Genomic DNA, 16,991 nt, shown 5'->3' with positions numbered 1-16,991 from the left:
AATTATTTTGTCTACCATGAAATAGGATGAGATGGCTGTTATACAAGCTAATGTAGGTCTCTGGTCACTAATTTCTCCAGTTAATTCATAAAGTAATATTCCTGAATTCAATATTCCCGTCCCTTCTCTCCATTATTCTCTTCTTAACAGTTATTCCTTTCTCCATGCCTATCCTCCTCATCATCTATGAAAGAAACAAACTGTCTGCCCTGACCTGTACAAGCAGAAGACCAATATAAAGTGTTTTGCTTTCTGATTTTAAATAATATGCTTTGACAAAAGTTAGATTTTTAATTAAAACAAAGAACTGATTTCAAATTATTCCTGAAATAATATATGGAAAAGATAGTAGAATTAGAATATAAAAAGTTAAGGGTAAAGCAAATCTATATATATATAGAAGTCCATCACACACAGACTCATATATTTTGAATACATATATTCTCATGATATTTATTCACATTTATACTCATAAAAACATTTTATGAAATCATTATATGGAATCATGTCACATATGATATTTTGAATGTGCTTTTTTTTCACTTGAAAATGCAATGTAAAAATGTCTCAGCACCAATAGTATTCTTGCTTACCAGTGGACAAATTCTTTTTTTTTTTTTTTATGGTAACTACCCAGCATCGCTGAGGGTATACATAATTTGGCACTCCTATAGCTAAAACTGTAAATTAGTTTAGTCTCTCCAAAGTGAATTTACCAATGTATTTCAAGAACTTTAAATATATAATTTAATGATGGTAAAATGTAAAAGTCTTTACATCTCACATGATGTGTATGAATTTCCATTAAAAGGATATTTGTTACAATATGCTTCATAATTTCCTAAAACAATAACAGACCAATGTATATAATCAGAGGTGTCTGGCTAAAATATACAGATGTAACTTTTCCAAGCCATATAAAAATACCTTAAAATTATGTAGATCAAGGAGGAATATGAAAATGCTTCTGCGTTTAGTTCATACACAATTTTTATACAGAGTTTGTAAATGATTACAATCTTAGCATAGATTCTTATAGATATCACTCCAAAAAGTACAATGAGAACTGCCACTTAAGTACAGTCTATTTATACAGCATTCTAGAGAATGCAGACTAACACAGACTGACAGAAAGTAGGGGCTGCTGGGGTGGTGGAATAGGGGAGTAGTAATAGAGACAGCACAAAGGGATCTCTGGAGTGATTGACATGTTTTCTATCTTGATTGTGATAATGACTTAAGAGGGGTATACCCATGTCAAAATATTAAATTGTATGATTTAAATATTTACATCAGTACCTATTTTAAAATATGATTTTACAATGTGTGTATTTATGGTTAGTCAATGTTACCCAAAAAACCTGTTAAAAAGTTAAAATGTCTGACACTACTAGGTGTAGTAGTGGGGAAGTGGAAGGAAGTGGGACACCTGGAACTCTCATATGTATTTTTTGTGGGATGTTCGATTCAGGTGCATTGGAAAAAGTCTTGCCATTTCTTAGAAAGTTAAACATATGACCAGCAATCCCACTCCTATATATTTACTTAATGAAGATAAAAAAACATATGCCAACAACAACAAAATTGTTCCTAAGATTGACAATGATCCTATCATAAAACATAATGACTAAATTTATTTTTAAATGTTTTTAACTTTTAAAAATATTTATGTTTGTGTGTAATCTCTATGCCTAACACGGGGCTTGAACTCATGATCCTGAGATCAAAAGTCCCATGCTCTACCAACTGAGCCAGCCAGGCTCCCCTATAATGTCTAATTTTAGTCCTGATCTTTTTGATTCTTCAGTCATTAACGGTCGTGACTGCTCACTTCTTTCAGTTCTCTTTTCCTTGTCCTCTCTAAATCATATTTTTTGTTTTCTCCCTACATATTTGATACTTCACTCTATTTCACCTTTAAGATCTCATCATCCTGAATCCAGCCATGAAATGGTATCTTGGTTTAATTTCCCTCTCTTCTCACCCTATATTCTTTCTCTAGCCTAACTGCACCCATTTCCATAGTTTCTAAATTAATAACTCACAATTTCTATCTCCAAAGCTCCAGACACCTATGGAACAGGCCATGAGAATTTCTCAACAGTTCTGCAAAGTCAGTACATCCACAGATAAGCATGATCCTACCCACACAAACCTGATTCTCCCATCCAAGTACTAACCAGGCCCGACCCTGCTTAGCTTCCGAGATCAGACGAGATCGGGCGCGTTCAGGGTGGTATGGCCGTAGACCAAACCTGATTCTCTTAACAGTATTCATTACTTGGTGAAAGGCAACATCCAATCCAATTCCTTAAAACCTAATTTGCGATCAAGGATGCTTGACCCAACCTATTTCATCCCCTCCCACATCAAAGGAATCGACCAAGCTCAAGTAACTCTTGCACTGTTTCTCAATTCCATAACTTCTCTCAGTTTTACTGCCTTTCTTCCAATCAGATTTATCTTCATCTTTCACCTGGATTACTGCAATAACTGGCCTCTCCAAATTTATTCTATTCTCTGCCCAATCTGTTCTCTATGGTAAGGTAATTTTTCAAAATGTAAATCTGATCTTAACACACCTGTAATCCTCCTTCCCTTACACAGTCCCACCATAATCTTTTCTTTCTTTTTTTTTTTTTTTTTTTTTTTTTTTCTGTTGTCTTAAAATAATGGCTGAAATCCTGAATATGCCAAACAGGGCACTATGGTTTGTGTGGTCTGGTTCTTGCCAACCTCACCAGCTTGTTTTCCTCCTCTTCTACCCTCTTCTCTCTTCACCAGTCACTCTCTTCTTTCCAGGCTTCCTTCCTCCATGGGGATCTTACAGGCATGGGTCCCTCGATAAGAATTCTCTTTTTGTTCCTCACCTTCACTTGGTTAACCCTTACTCAGTCCTCTGATCTCATAGATCTTTAGTTTTCCATATTATGTCAAGTTTGTCTGTTAGTACTTTTCCAGAATTGACTTTTAAAATGTTCTTTAAACTAATCACATTTTAAATTATAATTCATTAATTTAATTAGTTGCATAATATTAGCTTCCCCTCCAAAGTGTAAACTCCAGGAACAATGCTTTTGTTCATCTTTATTTCCAAAAAGATAAGTTGCATCTACAGGCAATATTTCTTACAAATAAGCTATGGTTCTGGAAAACAGATCTCATCGTGAGTCTTTTTAAGAATTACAGCAATTTTCATATTGTTTCGCATGTTCTGATGGGTAACTGATTGTTTTTAATATACAAGTATATTTGTAAGTTTTTATAAAACGTGGATCACAAATTAACAAAAGGTTTTCATTGAAGTAGGTGTCACTATCAAAGCACTTGAACACTTGGTTCCAGATTGTTATTTTCCTGTTTTATTTTTTTTAAAGATGGCCTGTTGTCCTTTGATCTTGCTCTGACACCTGCATCAACCTACTTCTCTCTTCTTAAGGGGTCCCTATAGGATCCCAGGTCATGTGGATGAAATTAAAATGGAGATCATGTGATTGAAACTATTCTTCACAACTTCTCCCAAAACATACAGACACATATTCACACAAACACTTGGATCTCATTTTCAAAGTGTCCAATTTGGCTTTTAAGTGTTATATCTCCACTGAATGGATTTTCTCTCACCAATAACAAAACAGAAAGTGCTTAAATGTTATGTTTCAAAATTACTAGTTTATGACACTTCACAGTCATTTCCCTTTCACTGACATTCTAATATTTCCCTACTTCTTCAGTACATTTCCATTCATCTATTTTTTAATTCTTTTTTTTTTTCCCCAGCTGGCTTTTCTGAAAAGTTGTCTCATCCATCAGTATGAAGTGATCAGATGAATATTACAATTGTTTAATGTTTCCTCCACAAAATGTAAACAAATGGGGGTGGGAAGTAGGAGGAGTTTGAGGATCTAGCTAAGAATCATGTAATAATTTTCCATCTGTTTCTGAGTAACATGTTTTCTGTTTTCAGTAAAGGCAAAAAAAAAAAAAAAGTGGTCATAGACAAAAGTCAGCAAATTCCTTGCAAAGAAAGGAGAATTAGATAGAATTTCTGAGAATATTAATTTATAGAGTTGATGGAACTACCTCAACAAATACTAATGAACAAAAACAGACTAATATTTATGGTAAATATGAACTTGAATCTTTAACTCTGTAGAAGAATCAAAGAAATTTACTTTTTAAAATATCAAGTGACTTGAAACAACTTTATGAATTTCAAACACATTGGATAAAATTTTACCAATTATGTATCTCTACTTCCAGGATTAGAGGCATCATAATTCAATATACTTGCTGATGACACTCTTTTCTGAAGCATCATTTTATACCGACACACTTCGGCAATAATTTAGTAACTCAATAGTCTCCAAAGATAGGAAAAGAGATAGTTAAAATTAATTTTGTATCCTTCTCACTCTTCCCCCTAGCTTCCCAAATCAATTTCGCATCTTTTGGGGCAGTTTCCAAAGAGAACTCTTAATTAAACAATCCCTAGATTAGATATAATCCCTTTTGCTTATTCTCTATCAGGCCATTTTCTCTGTTACAACTCAGCCAAATAAGTTATTCAGGCCTAACTTGAAATACCTCTTGTTTTCTTACAGCTTGACGAAGAGATGAAGGTCAGAAGCAGGCTTAAGGAGATGGACAGAAGTCATGAGTGAGAAATAAACAAAGGAAGTTCCTCAGCAGTAGAACTATTTAAAACACATGCCAATAAAATGTTCAAAGGATTCCTACAGGGCTCCAAAGATAAACAAAGGCAATTTTTTTTTTTCTTGCAAAACTCTACTTACCTGAAGCAGTAAACTCAAGTATCCAACATGGTTCTGTGGAAACATAAAAAAGATAACTGTATGGTATTTTATTCATTTACTAGGAATTAAAAATGTTAGAGCATGTGACCTCAAAGGTTTACCTCTCTGCTCAACCTGCTGTTAGCTATGGGACTCTGGGCAAGTGCTTTAACATCTCCTTGCCCCATTTCCCTCATCTGTAGAAAGAAGTAATTATAAATACCTCTTGGAAGTCTTAAATGAATAATAGATGCAAAATTCTTACAATCAGGCCAGTCACACAGTAAATGTTCACTAAATCCCAGCTATTATTTCCAGTTTTATTATTATCCTCACTATCCTAGTGAGGTGGCATATTAAAGGGTCTGGCCATTATAAACTCTAACTTGTAAGAAACCAGCAGCAATGTCTGTGGAAAGTGATTAGACTCACTTCAAAACGAATTGAAAAAAATAGAGAGCATTATAGTCCCTCCTTGGTCTTCATATAATGGGAGTTAAGATTTCAAATAAATGGCTATTTTTCAATAGATTTACTGCGGCTACCCTAGACTTCAGGAATTTGGGGGAAAAAATAAACAGAAGTATGAGAAAAATGCAGGAGACATTAAAAACCAATCCAGATGGCCCAGAAACAATGAAAAGTGATTAACAGAGGAGGAGAGATTATTAAAGAAATAATGAAGGAAAATGTTCTAGAACACATCTTGGGTCCCCCAGCACTGTTACTGGTTTCCCACTGGCTACTTCAGGTGCTAAAAAGCAACAGGGTAGTATTCTCAAAGTTCTCCAAATCCTAAAAATTCAAAAACTGATTGTATCTTTTCTGTATGAAAAGTGATTTTCTGTATGAAAATCCTGAAGGCAACTTGTTTTTTTTTAAGGTTTGTCTTGTATTTGCTGGTCTTATTAGTTAAGTGTGTACTACCATAACAAAATGATCCCTAGGAAACCTGGTGGCTCAGTCAGTTAAGTGTCTGTCTTCCACTCAAGTCATGATCCTGGGGTCCTGAGATTGAGCCCCATGTCTTTAGGCTATCTGCTCAGTAGGGAGTCTCCTTCTCCCTCTACCCCTCACTCTCATTCATGTTCTCTCTCTCCCTCCCTCAAATAAATAAATAAAATCTTTTTTAAAAAAATGATCCTGAAATAAAATCTTCAACATATGACAGAAAACAGTCTGGAGGCTTGCAGTTCAGGACTGGTAGGACCTCTATACCCATCGTGGTTTCTCAAGATCTTCCAACATATTCATAATGCAGTGGAGAAGGAGTGAAAAGTAAGTTTAGTAAATCTATTCCTTTTAAGGAAAAGACCTAAAATAGCCACATATTATTTTGACTCATATCCCTTCAGGTATAAATTAATCATAGAGCCAAATCTGGATGCACCCAGCTAAAACTTGGAAATGTAATTTTTAAAAAAAAGAAGTTTATTTATCCTGGTAGAAAAGTAACTCTCTCTCTCTCACTGGTCTTTTCTAAGAACTATATAATACTTTCTAGACTTCTGCAACATTTTGGGACATTTTCTTTTTCTTTTCTTTTTTTTTTTTCCATATAACCCACTGGATAGACATAGATATCAAAGATGATTATTGACTAATAGGCTCTATCTATTGAAACCAGATTAATCAAATGGAAGTCTACTGTGCAATCGATAACTAGAAGGCATTGCATAAAATTATTTATAAAGAAGCAGAATAATTCCCAGTACAAATATGGGTAATACTGTTAAATAATTTGCTTAAATATCTTGAAAGTTTTTATATAATTATTTCAAATTATGTATCATTTTTCCTTTATTAATTCATTTTAATAGTTATTGTTTTAATTTTAATTATTTAATAATTTAATTATTATTTTAATAATTACTATTAGCATATATATGAGAAACATCAATATTTTAAACCAGCTACATCTTAAAAACTTTTTAGATTTTATTTATTTATTGAGAGAGAGAAAAAGAGAGCACGAGCAGAGGGAGGGGAAAGGGAGAAGAAGAAGCAGACTCCCCATCCAGCAGGGACTCTCCCGTCACACACACACAACACACACACACACACACACACACACACACACAAAGTGGGGCTGAATCCCGGGACCCTGAGATCATGACCTGAGCCAAAGGTAGATGCTTAACTGACTCAGCTACTGAAATAACCCACATCTTAAAAGTTTTTAAGGAAGAAGGAAAGGGGACAAATAAACAAATGAAAAGATTTCCAATTTTTGAGGAAAATAGACCTAAACTATGTGAAAACAAATATCAAAGAGTTAAATATCAAAGAGTTAAAATCAAATATCAAAGAGTTAAAAAGAATATCAAAGAGTTAAAAAGATACATAAAATATCTTTTGGATATACTCATTTACTAAGGAAAAATAGAGAAAAATGTAAAAAAGTTGCTATAATTAACTACAAAAAGATTGAATTACCAAAAGTATGTTGATTATGCTGATGTTAATTTGAAAGTAGGCAGTTACCTACTAACATGGAATGATAAAAATAACATCAGTGTTTTGCTTGAATTACTCAAATAATCTCTTCAATCTCATATTTTGCCTTTCAAAAATTCTTTTGGATCAACAATTGGATTCAGTAATAGGTAGTACTGTATTTTACTATCTCCTGAAGATAGATTTTTAAGCTGTTGTGAAACTATTGCCGTGATTCTCATTAATCTTAATTTAAATTTCTTCTTTAAATCTGCGTTATGCTCTGACACACTGCCACACAGCTGAGTCTAAATCACTCATTCATCCATTCAACAAATATTTATTTCGGGACTACTGTATGCCAGGCATTATTCTAGGCATGTAGGATACAAAAATGAACAGCAAAAAAAAAAAAAAAAAAAAAAAAAAAGCCACAGAAAAATCCTTGCCTCAGAGAGCTCACATTTGCAGGGGAAGACAAATAATGAATAGAGATGGGGAATAATTAAATTAGGTGGTATTTTTAAAGGTGATGTGTGCTGTAGAAAAACAGAAGGTAGCACAGAAATCTGGAGGGCTGGGACTGGGGAGAATTGGCAATATCAGATAGAATGACCAGGTAGCCCTCAAGGGAAATGCTGTACAGCATGGAAACACCTTGAGAAAGAGAGCTTTTAACACAGGAAGAGCCAATATACATGACTAACGCTGGGAGACTGCCTGGTTTGTTCCAGGAAACAAAGAAGTCCCAGATGGAAATAAAGTGGCACACAAGGAAAGGCCTGAGGGAAAATGATCTGGGCAGAAGACCCTTAGTCTGGAAAGAGTTGGACTGAGTCTGAGAAAAAGCCAAAAGCCTGAGTGCAAAAGGCTTGTAGGCCACAAGGAGGATGCTGAATTTTATTCTATGTGTGGTGAGAAGCTTGGCAGATTTGTAAATAGCAGAATGACCTTATGTGCTTCAATTTTACAGGATGGTTATGACTGCTGAGTGCAAAATAGAATGTAGGAGCAAAAATGGAGGTAGGAGGCTCCTGAGGGGTCCTGAGCTAGATAAAATGTTGGCTTAGATCAACAGAGAAAGTGGTCAGTAGAGATCAGTTGAGGGTTAAATTTTTATTTATTTAATATTATTTATTTTTAAGATTTTATTTATTTAATTTTAAGAGAGAGAAAGAGAGCATGAGCAAGGAGGGGAGATTCAGAGGAAGAGGGAGACGCAGATTCCCTGCTGAGCAAGGAGACAGACTCAGGACTCCATCCCAGGACCCTGGGATCATGACCTGAGCCTAAGACAGATGCTTAACTGACTGAGCCACCCAAGCATCCCAAGGGTTAAATTTTTAAAACAGAGTGAATGATATTTGATAATGGATTGAATGTGAGGTATGAAAAATGAATAACGGCTCCTAGCTTTTTTCCTAAGCAACTAGGTAAATTTCTTAAAGCAACTAATATTTACCAGGAAGGTCCTTATTTGTTTTGTGAAAGAATTTACCACGTAATTCTTTTCCAAGTTTCACATGTGCATTAAAAATATGATGGGGGGCACCTGGGTGGCTCAGTGGGTTAAGCCTCTGCCTTCGTCTTGGGTCATGATCTCAGGGTCCTGGGATTGCGCTCTGCATTGGGCTCTCTTCTTGGCTGGGAGCCTGCTTCCCTCTCTCTCTCTCTGCCTCCCTCTCTGCCTACTTGTGATCTCTGTCTGTTAAATAAGTAAATAAAATCTTAAAAAAAATATGATGGAAATAAAGGTTAGATTTGACACATCATATCAGAAACTCCAGTTTGAATCAAGATATATATGTTTTTATTTAATATTTCTTTTGTGTTACGTATAAATGCTAATTAAAAATTTAATGGATATTATCTATAAATCTAACAAGGCAGAGGACAGAAAAATCTGGAGACTAGTTTTGAATAATCTAACATCACTGTACTTTCTGCTTAATGAGAGTGAAATGAGGTAACCAACACTACACACCTGCTATTAAACTGAAGAAAAGGCCATTTTATAAGCATTAAACTCCTGTGGTCTGCCAAATGTTCCTAGTCACTCACCCATTGGGAGGGTAATTACCACTCTAAGATTGTTAAAGCAATAGAATATGCCTTTATCTATTTTCCTTCAGGCTGAAAATTGTTAAATGTCATTAAAAGTTCACTTTTCAGGCTCCATATTTGATTTATGGGAATTAAGGTGACATTACTGTATCACCTCAATCAAATCTGACAATACTTCTCTTAACTTAATAAAAAAAATCCCCCCATAATAATAACAAACAAGTTTATTTTGCTGTAAGGCATTTTTAATTGTGTAGTGTATGACTATAATTGAACTGTACCCATTTTGGGTTGACATTTTAATTATCCCATTAGCCAGAAAGTAGATGTTATGAAACTTTAAAAAATAATTTTCAGTAGTTTGAAACTGTTTTTAGCCATTCTTGCAAACATTCAATTAGACGTCTAGAAATCCTTTAAATATGGGAGAATTTTCAAGTTAACTTCTTTTCTCCTAATACATTTAGTATTTTCCCTTAAATATTAATATGCCCCCTGGACTTCTCAAGAAAAAATTAAACTTTATCATATCTTTCTCTCACCCTTAATCTGATCTTCCTTTTGGAATCTTTTTGCTCTCAGTTTTGTACAAAAATACCTGTTTCACATGGTTCAAAGAATCCCCAAAGTTTTAAAGCTCATAGTTTTTTTTTTCTTTGCTCTGTGGCCATGAAAAATGCATGAGAAATTTTACTATTATTTTGAAAAGAGGCCCAAAAGTTACAGGAAAGGACCTAAATGAATCTAGGGTTTCCATTTAAGAGAGAAAGATAGTCCAGCAATAGTCACGAAGACATAAATTTAGCTCTACTAAAATGTTTAATGCCCAGCAAAAGATTAATCAGTCATAGAAAGACAAAACTCATCAATGTAGAAATCTTACTGATTTCCAGGAAAACTGGGTGTATTGGGGTTGACTTGGGAGTAAAGTGCTCTTTGGGCAACGACACCCCATTTCCCCCTATGTTATGCTGTTATATGTGAGACAAAGCAGGGAATGTTTCTGGATGTCAAGGATTGGAGGAGAAGAACATTGTAGCTATTTCACAAACTTTTGCATCAAAATTTAAACTTTTACTGATGAAAAAGAAAAAACCAACCTGAGCTAGTTTACATGTGGTGAGGGCAGTTGGCCAGAGGGAAATCAGTTAACACACTGAGGTGGCACAGAAGGCTGGGATCTTCTTCTCCTCCATGCTTCCTGTGATTCTCAAGTCTTTTTTTACACCCTAGATTTAAAGATTCGATCCTTAAACTTTTTTTTTTCTTTCTCTACACTCTCTTCCTCTCATAATATGTATTTCCAAAGGTCTTCCATTGTGAGGCAAGACATCAGCAAAAATATACACATTACTCCAATATTAAAATGTACCCCAAATACAAAATTGTGAAAATGTGAAGCATAGAGACATTTCAATCAAGCAACAACATATGGTGTATTAATGATTCCCAAATCTAAAATTTTATTCCCTTCAAATTGCCTACTAGTCTTTTTTGAGGGTATCCCACGTTAAAACACTGTTTTCACTCTTCTGTTTATGATTTACAGAAATAGTAAATAAAGAGTGCTCTCATTGCTCTCCACATCAGAGATACCCTTTAACCTCCACTTCCTATGCTCCACATCCAGTCTGTCATCAACACTTTGATCTGCACCTCATATGTGTTCCTTTTCTTTCTAAGTTTTAGCCCTCATCACAGAATGTGTTGCGTTTTGATGGAGCATTTCAGTTTCACCTTGCTTTTAGGCAGAAGCAGGGAAGATATCATCATGGTAAATGTACTTAAGTCAGATTTCCTTTTACTTCACAGGTCCACCACTTAATATGTGTGTACGTGACATTGGGCAAATTATTTTCTTCTCATGATTCTTTTCCTCATTTAGAAGCTAAGTATAAGTATAGTATTTCCCTCATGTAGTTGTTATGATAATATGAAGGAATACATGGAACATGTTAGAAAAACATCTGGAAAACTAGCAAGCATTCATAAGATACTAGCTGCTGAGACATCACAATCCAATCCACTTGACACAGAAGTGTCAGCATCAGCCTTACTAAAATATCAGTTAATTCAGCCATTAAAACATAAATGTATTTAGCAAATGAGTGTCTGGCTTTTTTTTTTTTTTTTTTTTAGACTTATGTATTTATTTGAGGGAGAGAGAGAGAGTGCGAGTGGAAGGAGGGGCAGAAGGGGAGACAATCTCAAGCAGACTCTCCACTGAGCACAGAGCCTGACATGGGACTCAATCTCGTGACCCCAGATCATGACCTGACCCAAAATCAAGAGTACAATGCCCAACTGACTGAGCCACCCAGGCACCCTGAATGCCTGTTTTGTAGTGGGCATTGTTGTTAAATAAAACCAAAAATTCACTAACAAACAGATGGGGTAGGGGGATATATGGATACTAAACAAGAAAACAAATACATAAATAATTTATGTTGTGATAATGGTTATGTTGTTATGATTAAGATAAAATCAGATGTGATGGACGTGGAGGTTTTGGCTACTTTAGATTGGGAGGTTAAAGTAAATGTCATAAAAGACGTGACGTGGTTTTTTTTTTTTTAAATTATATCTCATAACTGGTATTGTGTAATATGTAAGCTTTTGAGACCACCTTTCACTCAGAATAATGCCTTTGAGATTCATCCAAGTTGTTATAATTTCTTATTTTAACTATATAATGTGTTTTAAAGAACTCAGGAGTTTTTACACAGATATTTACCATTTCTGTTGTTCTCCCTTCAGTACAACTTTCCTTCTGGTATCTTTCTCTTCTGAAGAATTTATTTTAGCAATTACTTTATAAAGTTTTTGCTAAGAGCAACTTCTCTTAGTTTTCCTTCATCTAAAAATGTTTTTATTTCACTTCTGTTCTTTAAGGATATTTCTACTGAATATAGAATCCTTTGTTAACAGTTCTCTTCCTGAAGCACTTTAAAATTTTTTTTGCTCCACTTCCTTCTGAGCTCTGTAGTTTCTGGAAAACATTTGTCATAATTCCATAAAAGTAATGGGTCGTTTCTCCTGGGTGCCATCAAGATTTTTTTTTTCATATTTGGCTTTTAGCCAAATAGTTTGATTATGATGTGTCTAGGTTTCCTTGGGTTTATCATGTTTAAGAATTGTTGAACTCCTGGAATCTGTAGATTTATGTCTTTAGTCAAATTTCTCTGGTTTTCAGCCATCATTTCTTCAAATACTTTTTAAACACATTCTTTTTCTTCTTCTGTGACTCTAATAACATGAAAGTTATGTTCAATATCAGTTTCATTTTCAAAACTTTGCAGGGTTGTCTATATCTGTCCCATATGTGAGCCCCTTAGTTTGGTTCATGACTGGTCACTGGTGGTCCATCTGTTAGTTCTCAGTATCTTTTGTTATGTGTTTAGAATCAGATCCACAAATTCGGAGCTCGGGAGTGAACCCTAGAGTTTATAATGACTTTATGGTCTCCCCTTTCCAAGTCCCTTCCCTTTTTGGTCCTTTACCAGAAAACCTAGGTTTTAGTTACTCCACTCTGCTGCACTCTTTCTGTGACTGTGTGCACATCTGGGAACAGTGGGAAGTATGACAGAAAGAAGAAAAGCAACAGGGATTCACTCAACCTTCTTATGATCACAGCTCCTCTAATTAGAGAAGAAGATCTTCCTCCCTTCGAAATTTCAACACCTCCAGGCTCCTATTGCCATGTAGTGGTGCTGCCCATTCCACAACCACTGTAAGTTTGTCTGGAGGTTAGAGTATGAGAGAAATGAGGAAAGAAAAACATGAGGGATTCCCCCAACTTTCTCTGAATATTTGGAGACCTTTATTCCACTCCTCAAACAGAATAAGGATTTCTCCTAGAACTCTGTCTGCACCTTGCTGCCCTCTCCTGGTGTTTGAGTTACCTTACATTCAGGCCAGGGTATACCAGAGAAAAATGGAAAACCCTTTGCCAATTTGCTGTATGTTGAATTCTGGTTTTCTTGCCCTGTCCACACCCACTACTTATTTTTCAAACACTTCGAATGAATTCCATTCCATGAATTCTGTCCAGGTTTTAGAGATATCTCTAGTGAGATATACAAGGTAGAATCTACTACTTCATCTTATCCAAAATCAGAATTCCCACTTTGCTCATTTTAGTAATTAATTTTCAAATACTGTATCTATCTGCTGCTTAATTGGATAAGTATTCGGTTTCTTAGTATAGCCATATAGAGTGTGGCTATAGAAAAAGATTGCAGAGGGATCTAGTGGAATAAGTAGATCCTGGCTCCAAGAACCAAAGTGATATATAGGCTGAAAGAACTGGGTCAAAAAGTTAAACTATGAACTGTGTGCTCCTCGTAGCAGGGACTAACATATGTTATTCTTGGGCACCAAGCACCCATTATAAAGTCACATATGTGGAACCCATTAAACATTTGTTTCTTATTGGGTTGGTTCAAGAGATGATAAAGAAATATCAAGGCAAAATGTACTGCCAGAATTCCTGGGACTTGGTTACTCAGTCAGCAAATAATTGATTTAATCATACTACCATCTATGGAACATTGGTACTTCTTAACCTTTATGGGCAAAACTTATCCTAAAAAATGTCAAATAAGTTGTTGAAACATATATATGTAGTCTGCATGTTTTTCTCCAGTCTAAAAGTCTAGTGCTTATTTTTTTAAAGAAAATGGGATTTATTTTGGAAAACTTACATTTAATAAATACATTTTGGTTTCTAGAGGTGATGGTGTCTTTTGAATGATTACCAACCATCTTTCTAATTCTACCTTCAAAAATTTTGCAAAAGCTTATTTATGGTTTCTGAATTGGCAGTGGTCTGTCATTGTTGGAAATGTGAACACATTGTATTGTTTTATGTACTTAGGACATTCCAACTGAAGCAATTTAATAAGAAATGTAGTAATCTTTTATCTAGCCCAATGTGCTTATTTTAGAAATGAAGAAATTAACACTCATAAAAATTAAGCAACTTGTCCAAGATTATATAGAATATTAGTAAAACAAGCAAGACCCTGGTGCTAATCAAGACTCAGAAGGCCTCTTGGTCCTGCCCTAACTGTTGTATTCTTAACTTAACTCTTACGGTTGTTTTAACAGCTGTAACAACACCTGAGAGATTTGAACTAATTTTTACCTTTAGAAGGTAAAGCTAGTTCTTCTTTTTTACATTTTGGGAAAATGTCAGTGGTTAAGAAAAACAGGTTTTATTTTTGTCTCAAGATAACTGCAGCTCCAAGCGTCATGTCTTCAAACTACATAGGAAGACATGAGTGTGCTGGAGGACACACGATGCCAACTCTTCTAAATCACCAGGTAATAATCACTTCCTTCCTTGCACTCCTAACATTTGCACCTTTCTTTCTAAGCTTTTAGTCCGGAAAACATCATTACTCTAAGTTGAAACAAAGCTATGCCTTTTCTACCACTGCGCACTGAAACCTAATCAAATATAGAAAGAAACATACCACCATGCCAACTCCAAAATGTCTATCTCCAGATTGGACTTCTCTCCAGAACCCCACATTCACAGAGGTACAGACTGCTGACATCTGCACCTCAGTGTATAATAGACATCCTAATGTTAACATGCCCCTAACTAAGGCTCTGGGTATTTCCCTCAAAACTTTACACTTGGTGTCCCTTTAATTTGGGTTGCTAAAATCTTTTATCCATAATAATTCTATTTTTTTAATACTCCAGGTGAATGTTTCCTATTCTCTGGCTTTCCTATCTGTAAATATATTAACATAGTTACAATATGACTTGATCATTCTAATATCTGAAATCTCAGCAAGTATCTTTCTGATATGTGTGTTTCTGCTGAGCCTTGCTGTTTCCTGGTGTGTTCGAGCATATTTGTATACCATTCATTACTCTAGTTCAAAGTTACACATGAAGGCAGACCAGCTGGGTATAATGAAGCATTGGCTGATGTCGTCTCTTTAGTGGTTTCTAATCTTTAATCTTTAGGAAATTAGAGCAAGTCCCATACATCTGCTTATCTTCCTTTATTACGGTATTTTCAATTAGAATAATCACTTACTCATCAACTATTTGGGAGAGCAAATGTGTTTCTTAATGTTTCGTTCTGCGGTTTTGCCACACAATATTTTAGGGATTATTTATAAAAACGTTTTTTTAATAGAATTTTGCTGAAAAGCACACAGGTGGAAAAAACAAAGTATACTTAATATATTTTGTTTGAGAGTTCTCCTCACTTAATTTTGTTTACTCCAGTCAAAGTACAAGACAGTACATAGTTAACTTCATTTTTATTCTCAATATACATAAACCCTTAAGCATGTTTTCTCAAACTAATTGATATATATTTAAAATATCCAGTGTCAAGACACATAAGAACTGAATAAGTAAAAATCCTAACAACATTCTCAGTTGGGAAAACTCGAGTTTGTAATCTGTAAATTCTCAAAAATTCTACCTGAAAATTTAATGTGTTACTAGTCAATATCCTATGAGATAGTATTTCAGAGCTTGACAATATGACTCTAAAATTCACTTTAAAAGGATGACTAATAAAAAGAGAAGAAATTATTTTCTTTTGTTCTGTTTTTTAAGATTTTATTTATTTCTTTGACACAGAGATAGAGAGTGGGAGAGCACAATCGGGAGGAACAAACGGCAGAGGGAGAGGAAGAAGCAGACTCCCTGCATAGGGCTCCCTGCTGTGCTTCTCCCTCTGACCCTCCCTCTGCTCCCAATGTGGGGCTCCATTTCAGGACCTTAAGATCATGACCTGAGCTAACGGCAGCTACTCGGGCACCTGGGTGGCTCAGTGGGTTAAGCCTCTGCCTTCATCTTGGGTCATGGTCTCAGGGTCCTGGGATCAAGCCCCGCATCAGGCTTTCTGTTCAGCGGGGAGCCTGCTTCCCCCCACCTCTGCCTGCCTCTCTGCCCACTTGTGAATTCTGTCAAATAAAATCTTTAGAATAAAATAAAATAAAATAAAGGCAGCTGCTTAACCGACTGAGCCACCCAGGCACCCCAAAGAGAAGAAAAGTTGGGAAAAAAAAGTTAAAAAAACTGTCCAGATGGTAATATATATTCCTAAACCAGAAATAGATAAATCCGTGGATGAAATAAAAAGTCCAGAAACAAAGTTAGTAGATGACACAGAGACCACAGTATCTCAATGATGAAAATAATTGATTATTTTATTATTGGTGTTTGAACAACTATTTAACCACTTGGGAAAAAAATTAAATAATCCAAATACTTACTATATATATATTACTATAAATTCCAGAGTAACAATAATTGAGAGAAATAAATATGGTATGCCTTCAGCTCAGGTCATGATCCCAGAATCCTGGGATTGAGTCCAGCATTGGGCTCTTCGCTCAGTGGGGAGCCTGCTTCACCCTCTGCCTGCCACTCCCCCTGCTTGTGCACTCTCTCTCTCTCTGGCATATAAATAAATAAAATCTTAAAATAAAAATAAAAATAAAATCTTCTTTCATCTTTAACCTACCAATTTTACACCTAGGAATTTGGTCAAAAAAATTCTTTTTGAATTTTCTGCATTTATATTTAACTATTTATGATAATAAATAATTTTAGAGCAACCTAAATATACAATGTATTCAGCAAATAAAATACACAATATATCCAGCAAATAAAATCTACTGAATTCCTGCATGATATATGTTATATATTAATTTTTAT

At 35.0% G+C, this 16,991-nt stretch overlaps 1 non-coding gene and 1 pseudogene across 1 annotated transcript; both read right to left on the bottom strand.

The window, feature by feature from the left end:
* Positions 1-1,688: 1,688 nt before the first annotated feature.
* Positions 1,689-1,761, bottom strand: TRNAK-UUU. Its single transcript has one exon. It is a non-coding gene; the product is annotated as a tRNA-Lys (tRNA).
* Positions 1,762-2,142: 381 nt separating this feature from the next.
* Positions 2,143-2,250, bottom strand: LOC116585412 (annotated as a pseudogene).
* Between the last annotated feature and the right edge of the window lie 14,741 nt (positions 2,251-16,991).

This window comes from Mustela erminea, chromosome 2 (genome assembly GCF_009829155.1).
Source record: "Mustela erminea isolate mMusErm1 chromosome 2, mMusErm1.Pri, whole genome shotgun sequence".
NCBI lineage: Eukaryota > Metazoa > Chordata > Mammalia > Carnivora > Mustelidae > Mustela > Mustela erminea.
Note: the sequence above shows the minus strand (reverse complement) of the source record. Positions and strands in the feature narration are given on the sequence as shown.